We start from the raw sequence: 10,167 nt of genomic DNA on the forward strand, positions 1-10,167 counted from the left end.
CATATCATGCTAGTTAATTTGATTATCTTGACGAGATCAATCTGTGCTGAATTGATTATCTGAACTTGCTCCTCCCGAACCTTCTTAATAAAACATTGATTAGCTTAATTAATTATTCAATGATGTTCTCATTTGTTTTCATTCATGAATGATTCTGTGTTTTTGAATTGCTTACTAATGAAGATCATTTCACTTCCATTTTTTCTCCAGTAAAGTGTGCTTGCCGTGTCAAACTGGCAAAGACCTTATGGAGCCCCATGGCATCGTGTAGGACCATCGGCCACTCCAAAGTCATGACTCATCCATTTGTAACACACATGAATGGCTGCAGCTTGACCAGATATCTAACCCGCGGTCATTCTGGGGACAGAGCCCATCTGTGCTGTGTCTGTATGTGAATGTGCGTTCATACGAGTGTGTGTGCAAATGTGTCACCACATGTGACTTGGCAATTAATGGACATTGATTGTGAATTGATGTGTTGACAAGGTGTCCACATGACATCATTTGCACACAAATGGATCACAATGCCAATTTGATACATGCATTGGTGCATTGTGGGTATTTGTGTGTGTGTGTGTGTGTGTGTGTGTGTGTTTGTCATGATGGCAGGTGTTTTCTCTGTGTGGAACTGAAAGGGCCATTGCACACTTGTAGTCCCTGCAGCTCAGAGCCAGAAACCTACAGCCAGAGAACCTGCCCATGTGTCTTACCATGTGGTCATCTACTGACCCGAAAGAGAGATGGATTGAGATAGTGAGAAAGAGAAAGAAATCGAGAGAGCACTGTGTTCTGCTAAGAGGTTTAAGGTCAGGCACGATTCACAGCAATACTGTTTCCTATGCTACTGTATCTACAGGAGGGACAGGAAAACATATTGCATCCGGTCCTGGAGAGCCATTAAAACAGGTGTGAAGGTGTGCATGAAGAAAGAAAAGTCTGGGGATGTGTGTGTAGGTTTACTAAGATGTACACCAGTGGTTTTCAAAATTTATGATGCCATTGACCCCCTATCTGTCTGTCTGTTCTACATATCTATGGTTCTATCTATCTGTCTGTCTGTTCTACATATCTACGGTTCTATTGTTCTATCTATATATCTATTGTTCTTTTGTTCTATCTATATATCTATTGTTCTTTTGTTCTATCTATTGTTTTATTGTTCTTCATACAACAGCTCTTTCTGGTCCTCGAATCTGATTGGCTGAGAGCCTTTTCCAGCCATGCGTTATTCTAGTGATAACAGAACTTCAACCATTTCACTGTTTTTATCACTCCGCTTGCAGTATTTCTCACAGGGAGTGTCATGGTGGACACCAAAATCCACTATAATTTTATAAATAATACTGTTGTTGTGTCATGGAATGGAGTTTTTAGCAGAGAATGTAGTTGTTTACACTTCAAATATGCGGTTTGTTAATAAAGATAAAGCCTATTTTAAAATTTGCTTCGACGTTTTCGGAGATGTAAGCTCCAGGGCGTCAGCGGCCGTTGAACCCTCATGAACCCACCGAGAGCAACCTTACCTCGGCCAGTTCTTCTGGAATTTACAGCTGGCTCTGATGTCTGTATAGTGGTTAAACATGAATTTGTTTTTGGCAAATCTAACAGGCAGTCTTTGATCTCTTTGTTCCAGAGCAAATAGTTTTGACTGGCAAAGTCTCATAACGTTATATTTTATATAACTTTAGTGCTATATATCAGAGCGCTGCCTTTGTACTTTTGACTGAATTTCCTAGCAACTTCTATGATTGCTGTTGTTGTTTATTAAATATTATTATTCAATAAACAATATTTTATATAAATAATAGTAGTATTTCATTACTATCAGTATGTGGTATTGAGAAACATTGTGTGTGTTCGTAATAGTGATTTTAGTTACATTATTCCACCATTAGATGGCAATGTTTTTATGAGTGAGTCAGCAGTAAAGACTTTTAGATTGAAGGAGACTGAATCAGGTTTGTAAACAAGGAAATTATTTTTTGTTTCAACAACACCTTGTAAGACATGCACTGAGCAGCGCTGTCATCAGAAATCACCCTTAACAGTTGAAAGGATAGTACGACAAAGATAACGCTTTCCTCAGCGGACATTCAAACTAATGTTTTATTGTGAATATGAGATTGAGCTGAAGAATGAATGCTGTATAAGATGCAGGTAATCACACTCGCTCAGTCCATCTCTCTCTCATAATACTCGACTCTACATAATACAGTGAGGCCTACGGCCAAATCACAGCCGTGCTGGTATACAGCCATATCGCACTGCTACTTGTGTGATATTGCTCAAATACATATATATTGTCAATATTAAAATATTTAAAATATTAAAATATATTATTTATTTATTAAATTTGATTAAAAAATTAAATCTGTAAAAAACAGAATGTATATATACACACTGTGAAAATTATTTTTCAAAGTTATAAATAAAACAGATTATAAAACAGAGAGATTATTGTCAGACTTTTGGACCCATTTTGCCCCCATAGTTCTTCCTGTGTTTCCTTATATGGTCTTTTTCCTGTTCTTGTTTAGTTTGATTGCCTTATGATTCCTTGCACCGTGAAATCTCCACGTTTCCTCATTTCCTCGTTCCCGTGCTCCAGCGTATCGTGACAGAAGACCCGACCGAATACAGTTAACTCCGTGTTTCCATGGATCCCCTCTCCCGTCCGGAATACCTCCTCCTACTGCTGGAGCAGGGGGGAGAGATCGCTCGAGGGCCATGCTAGACTGTTCCTGGTCCTCGCTGCTCTAACCAGCTACCCGGACGACACGCTCTGTGCATTCTACGATGCCAGTTTGAACATCTCGTGCAAAGTGCTGTCATCCGAATATGGTCCTCGAGCGAATTTCGCCGCCTTTGTGGAGTGGACACTGGCGAGAAATGGATCTCCGTTCCCAGCCTGTTCCCAGGAGAATCTCGCCAGTTTCACTCCCGACCCAGTGCCCAGCCCACCATCTCCCCGATGCACGGAGCACATGCCCGAGCTCACCGCTGACAGAGAGCCAGAGCCCACTGCGACTGACGAGCCATCGCCGTACGAAGCGACAGTGCTGAGCTGCAAATGACATCAGTCATGGTGTGTGAGCCGGCAACAACGCCCGCCACGAGGGAGAAAGCCACGGCTGGTGCGAGCGCTAGGGTTGGGTATCGTTTGGGTTTTTCCCTCGCAAATCACGCATGATGTGTGACGATTGCAAGTGACGTCGCAGGTATCGGAGAGTGCAAGTGAAGATTGCAAGTGACATTGTAAGTTAGTTTCTTTTTTCTTGTCTTCACCACCTGGCTACTGTTGTAAAATGTTGAGAGATTCAAACAAAAAGTAATCAATAAATAGAACAAAATAAAAAATAAAAAAGACTGCAAGTGACGTCGCTAGCGGAAGCGCAAGTGTCTGAGAGTACAAGTCTGAGTGCAAGCGCAAGGCTGCAGCCAGACCCTTCTCGGGCGCCCTCGCGCAGAAACTCCACACGTGCATCACAGAAGGAATAGGACTCAGGAAATCCCTATACTCTTTGCTAATATGGACAAAGGCATTGCTCGTTAGAATAGAAATAGAATAGATAGTGCAAACGTTAGAGGGTCAAGTTTTTTAATAAAAAAAAACAAGAAGATAAAATTAGAATTATCATTATAATAGAGAGTACTAGAGTTAGAGGGTCAAATGAATATGAAAGAGATGTGTTTTCAGCTGTTTCTTGAAAATATTAAGGACTCAGCTGCTTGGATTGAGTTGGGCAGGAATCCAGTGCCGTGCCCCTAATGCCAACTTCATCCCTTAGACGATTAAGAAGGGTAGCATGATCAACTGAATCAAATGCAGAACTAAGATCAAGTAGCATTAAAATAGCAGATTTACCGGAGTCCAAAGCAAGGAGTAGATCGTTTGACACCTTCAGCAATGCAAACTCGGTGCTATGATGGGCTCTAAAACCAGACTGAAATTTATCTAAAATATTGTTTTGTGAGGCAAATGAAGATAACTGTCAGACTTTTGGACCCGTTTTGCCCCCGTAGTTCTTCCTGTGTTTCCTTATATGGTCTTTTTCCTGTTCTTGTTTAGTTTGATTGCCTTATGATTCCTTGCACCTGAGTTCCTTATTATCCTGTGTATATTAGTTCCTGTCTGTTTCTTAGTTCTTCGTCGGGTCTACTTGTTGTGAACGTCTTCCTTGTGTTCCATGTCTCCTGTTGGATTATTAAAGACTCTCGTTTTGTGAAATCTCCACGTCTCCTCGTTTCCTCGTTCCCATGCTCCAGCGTATCGTGACAATTATAGTATGTTTTACAAGAAATACTATTTTTCTACTTCAAATGTATGTTTAATTCAGTGTTTTACTTTGTATTTGTGAAATTTACTAGCAATTTCTAAGTGAACATTGTTTCTACAATTATTTTTATTTTTTTCCCGCTGATTTTATTTTGAATTATAACTACATGCACATTTCTCTCTGTCAGTATGACTGTCAATAGATAATAATCACGATTCTCATGCTTTTAGACCTGTTTTTTTTTTAAACAGAATGAAATATCATGTACATGTTATCTAAGTATTAAGTAATAATGTAAAAGTCAGTAAATATTATCATTTCTCATCTCAAACTTTCCGCTGACCCTGTTTGAAAACCCATGCTACGTTGAGGGCAAAATCATCCTCAAAAGTTAGCTAAATATGGCAAAGCATCCCTTTGAGGATGCTTTGTAAATAGCTCATTGGTCATTCTAGATTTTATTGCCCTTCCTCTGCCTGATTTCCTTCACTCACCTTAGAGGCTCACATTACAATTAAAACTTGATGACTGTCAGATTAGTCCATGAGTTTGGCTCTAAGAGCTCTTAAAAGCCCTATAATCGGTTTAATGTTCATCTGATTCCATATGAAAATCTCAGCTAGTGTATTGATTTCAGCACATTGCATTTACCGTTCTTCTCATTACATGGTTAAGAATCATGCCGGCTGAACGCAAGTGATCAGTCGTTTATAGGTCAACAAATAAATCAATAGGCGTCAGCTCTGGTTCTGCACAGAGCTGGGCTTCCTGACGTCACAGGCTTTGATTTCCCTTGTAAATTACACGGGAATATAGATAGACAAATTTCATTATCACTGATGCACATTGTTACTGTGGTCATTTAAAGGTTTGGGTTTTAGTTCATGTCTGTTTGCTTTTAGGTCATCATATGTTAGTGCAAGAACTTTTAAACTGGGATCTGGGGATGCAGAAAATTTCAGACATGACAAGGTTAACATTTATAAGATTAAAAGTAACAAATTATGGGATTAAAAATTATGGGGGAAAACCCAATTGTCCCAAAGACCCTCTTGTGTTTAGAATTACTTTCTGTGGATTCAGAACTGTTGAAACACACAGTCCTGAGTGATCAAATCGATTGACTAAAATTATTCAGTGACTTTCTCATAAAGACTGTCACTTGTTTTGCTGCTGTAAAAATGTAACCTGCAGAAAGAGTCATATATTGTATGAATATATTTATTATTTTGTTGCTTTAGGCATTAAAACGATGGAAAACCCCATGCTGATGTACTTCTAAATATTGCATATATATTTATATTAATTGATTTATTATTATTTGCAGTTATACACATTTTGCATTACAAAAATCGATTTTTTTTGTCCAATAAAATGCTCTTAATAAAAGTAGAATAAGTTTCTTGCAACTTACAACCAAGCTTATTGGCTATTTATAATAAGGGTTGAGCTTTTTGATATGCCCTGCCACCACAGGACAGAAGCTTAAAATGGGAAAACATGACATAAGTAATAGCTTGTTTTCACATGATTAATTTGTTCCGTCATTAAGGTAAAGCAAATTAACCCCTGTGACAGCTGTGATTTGGTATTACAGCACAGTTTTGCACAGACATCAATTCAATAGAACTCAATTTAGTTCATTTCAGTTGACTTGAAGTTAACTAAATTGGGCATTTGATTAGATTAATCATTTCTGCAACCCACGCTAATGTATGACCCTTTGTCAGAGTGGCCCGGCAGAACCCCACAGGAAGCACGAGAATGTTAATGCTAGCGTGAAGGTGATCTGATTCAGGTCCGAATGCCTCAGCGCAGTTGTTAAAATTGGATTCAACTGAGCAGCTTCTGCATATTAATGACAAGAGGTGTTAATTTACCACAAATGTGAGCATCCAAATTAACAAAATTAGATATACAGTGAGGCCTGAAAGCACATTGAAAATCTGCAATTTAAACCTGGAAACAAACGTTAAAAATTAAAACACAGTCAGGCATGTCGAGCTTATTAACAAGGCTGACCAACTCTACTCGAGACTCTCTTTCCACCCCACCGAGCTGCTTTAGCCAGAGAGATGCAAAGAGAGGAGAAAAGGAGGAAGTGCTCAAAATATCAGGGTTATAGCAGGGAAACACTGCAAAAATGTATGTGTATGTCAAGTCAAGTCACCTTTATTTATAGAGCCTTTTATAAAATACAGATTGTTTTTAAGCAGCTTAACAGTAATAAACAGGAAAATAACAGCATCAATAGCTACATTTCCATCCAGAGTTGAAAATTTAACTTATGCATAAAATTAGAATATCGCATACAAACATTTGCAAATAAAGCAAATTCAGTCAATTTGAACAAAATGGTCAAATCCTGGGAAACTGGCGCAAAGTATTAATAATAAGAAGTTGCTCTAACCGGGGAAGGCTGTGCCTCTTTTTTCCTCTGAATAAATTATGAAATGCAATAAAAAAATGTTGCGTTCAGAGGCAGATGATCTTCAGTAACACAACTGAATGAGACAGTTCTCAGAGGTAATTATACCAAATCATTTCGAGTACATTTTGAGATGGTGTGCAATGAGACTGGTAAGCTGGTTGGTCCAGTGATCCAATCACATGATCTAGTGAGACAAAATCACACGAGTTTTTTGTTGCGCATCAAGGAATTTATTTGGTAAATGTGTTACCATTGTAATTTATGCACGTATGTTTTCTTATCAGATCAAAAAATTGTCTACCTCTGTTGGAGAGCATGTGTTTTTTACGTGCATTTTATGCAAATCTTGGCATTTCCATCCAGCTTTTTTAATGCAGTATCCCAAAATGTATGCAAATCTTGGCATTTCCATCCTGCTTTTTTAATGCAATATCCCAAAATTTGCATTAAAATATGTAGATGGAAGCATAGCTAATGATGCAAACTTCATCAAACATAGACAAATTCAAATTCTGTTGTAAAGCAGCTCTAAACAGACAATGGTGTCATTATTCACAAAAAAAAATATTATTCACCGAAGTCAGTTCAGTGTTGGTCCAGTTCAGTTCAACAACAGTCTAAAGTTCATAAATTATGAAACAAGTTTGATGCAGAAGACAATAGTGTCATTATTCAGCTCAATTCAGTTCAAGTTTTGTTCTCATCCAACAGTGTCAGTGCAGTCAATCGATATCACTAAATATTTAGTGTCTTTTAAAACCCAACTAAGCAAGCTAGAAGAAAAGAAAACAGAGCAAATGTGTGTGGAATTCAGCAAGAAAGTGAGATGAGGAAGTGTGAGAGTGCATGTGTGAATAGGGGTGGCCTCCCATTCTGGTTGCATTCTGGCTGATGCTGCAGGGATGCCCAGGAGATTTCTCTCACATAACTGTGATTAGTCTTACATCCGTGAGCTTTAGTGCCGAACTCTCTCGCCACATGCTGACCCGCTGCCTCTAAATCTCTTACTGAGCCAGACAGGCCCATTATTTCACTTCAGCCTGAGCTTTATTATCTAATGTCGGTCAGAACCGTGTGTGGGGGCCTGTCAAAATGGCTGCTGGCAAATGGAGATTGCCTGTTCCATGATTTACAGGATCAATCAACGGTGGAGACTGCAAGCATACAAAAAAATATATATATAATTCCCACAGCAGCAGTTTTGAACTGGGCCAGTATAGTCATGCATTTATGGATGCATCTGAATGATGCAATAAAAGCTTTAGAGCAAATGCATACAACCTCTTCCATTTATTTAGTATAACGGGATTGGTTTTCTTTAATGCATCAATTTGCATACTTAATTATGATTGGCCTGGTCTTCCTTGCATATATTTCAATGTTTATTTGATTTTACCTTTCCTTTAGTGTTTAACATAGCTGTTTGAGCATCTGCAAAGTTACAAACCACAAAAGTTCACACCAAAGGGAAACACTCATTGTTTGTAGCCATTCCATTTTTCATTCTTTTTCATGTTATAAAATGGTAGCCTACTGGCTGCTTTAGCCCCGCTCTTAAAGAGCAGTTGGGTAAGTGATTTCACTATGCTGTTTTTTTCGTATGGTGGGCAAATAAAGATTGTATAGACTTCTAAAATTGACACCACAGTTACCAAATATATACTACTGTTTAAGCCAAGTCAAGTCACCTTTATTTATATCGTGCTTTATACAATACAAATTGTTTCAAATCAGCTTTGTAGTATGAACTTCATGAAACATGAGATAAATTCAAATTCTGCTGTAAAGGAGCTCTAATAAAGACAACAGTGTCATTATTCAGCTCAAGTCGGTTCAGTGTTGATTCAGTTCAGTTCAATAACTGTATAAAATGCATCAATTGGGAAACAAGCTCAATTCAGCTATGTATAATAATGTCATTATTCAGCTCAAGTCAGTTCACTATTGATTCTATATTGCAAAATTCATCAATTATGAAACGAAGTGTTTACAGCTGCTCATGAAGCCTCGGGAGCTAAAACCCAAATATGGTAAGCTGACCAATCAGAACAGTCTGGCCTTTTTAGAAAGATGCGTTTTAAAGGCATACGTTTTGAAACAGGGTGTTTCAGACAGAGGGTGTATAGCATGAGAAAAACAATGTGTTTTTGAACTTTAAATCATGTAAATGTATTCTAGCAGACTCCAAAAACGAATTTATGAACTTGCATAATATGGATACTTTAACCATTTATGACTGATTATTGTGTGCAGCCTACTGAAAACAAGACGCACCATGAGAGTGATCATCATTTGCGCAGAGCCGAAGCCTGAAACTAAGCTAACCTAAAACTTATTCTCTTGCTGCCTTGCAAGCACTGGTAATTCCTGCAGGAAATGTAAATCTAGTTATAGGCGACTTGAAATCTTTAAAAACATAATTATCCAAAAACATCTGAAGCCGGGATCAATTTATCTTAGACACGCACTGATACTCTTAGAAAAGGACATGAGGACGTGAGAGGAAAGTTGGGAGTAAACATGAAGCTGGGGACCAGACTCTCTTCTCAAGAGTGAAATCCCTTTTGGTACAGCTCAGTGGATTTCACTCATTTTCTTTATCGATGGAGCAAGTGGACTAGGGCAGGACCCTCATGGGCTGCTTTCCCCGGCAGCTGGTTAATGAAACAGGTCGTACGCCACCTTTTTATAGCACATCCTTGCTAATCAACTGCCGCAGTCCTGCTCTCGTGACATCCCTCAAGACTGGACTGTCAATCTCAGTCTTGATGGGGCTAAGTGCTTTGATGAGCGGAAGTCCGTACAGAGTGAGACAGATAAAATCCTCATTACGGATGCAAAGGAGATTAATGGAACACATTAAGATGCCATTCTGTTTGGATATTTAATGCCAATATTTATGGAATTGTTATTATTTCGATTAGGCACAGCAGAGCACATTGTCAATAGTCAATTCTGGTGTGTCTGGATATAATATATGTCTTGCAAAAATAATTAAAATGGAAATAATAATAATGAACAAAAAGATCATTAAAAAAGTTATAGAGAATATAAATAAATAGAGAAAAACATCTGAATTGGCTTCCAACTAGAAAACAACAGAGAGCTGCGGCAGATTTTGAAATGCGCAAAGACTCACGACCTCTGTTTGTGACCAAATACCATACCAGCAGATCAAGTGCTTTCTAATCTATCACAATATTATCTTAGACCTCACGATTTGACTTAGAAGGTAAGCTACGCAAGACTAAGATAGAAAAAAAAGCAACTCTTGGTTCACTTTCCATGTGTATGCAAATACAGAGCAGTGCATGACATATAAGCCAAGCGAAAGGTAATACATAGGCAGACTGAACATAATGGTATTGCTGTGCAAGCTTACTGCATGAATGTATAGTTTCTGCTCTGAATCTATTCTCTCTCTCTCTCTCTCTCTCTCTCTCTCTCTCTCTCTCT

The 10,167-nt window shown here is 38.4% G+C and overlaps 1 protein-coding gene across 1 annotated transcript in view; it reads right to left on the bottom strand.

Annotated features, from left to right (window-relative positions):
• Positions 1-10,167, bottom strand: part of LOC107697630 (complexin-1) — a 57,133-nt gene that overhangs the window by 45,452 nt on the left and 1,514 nt on the right. The window lies entirely within an intron of this gene.

The sequence above is a fragment of the Sinocyclocheilus anshuiensis genome, unplaced genomic scaffold, assembly GCF_001515605.1.
Source record: "Sinocyclocheilus anshuiensis isolate Anshui unplaced genomic scaffold, SAMN03320099.WGS_v1.1 scaffold1364, whole genome shotgun sequence".
NCBI classification, from domain to species: Eukaryota; Metazoa; Chordata; class Actinopteri; order Cypriniformes; family Cyprinidae; genus Sinocyclocheilus; species Sinocyclocheilus anshuiensis.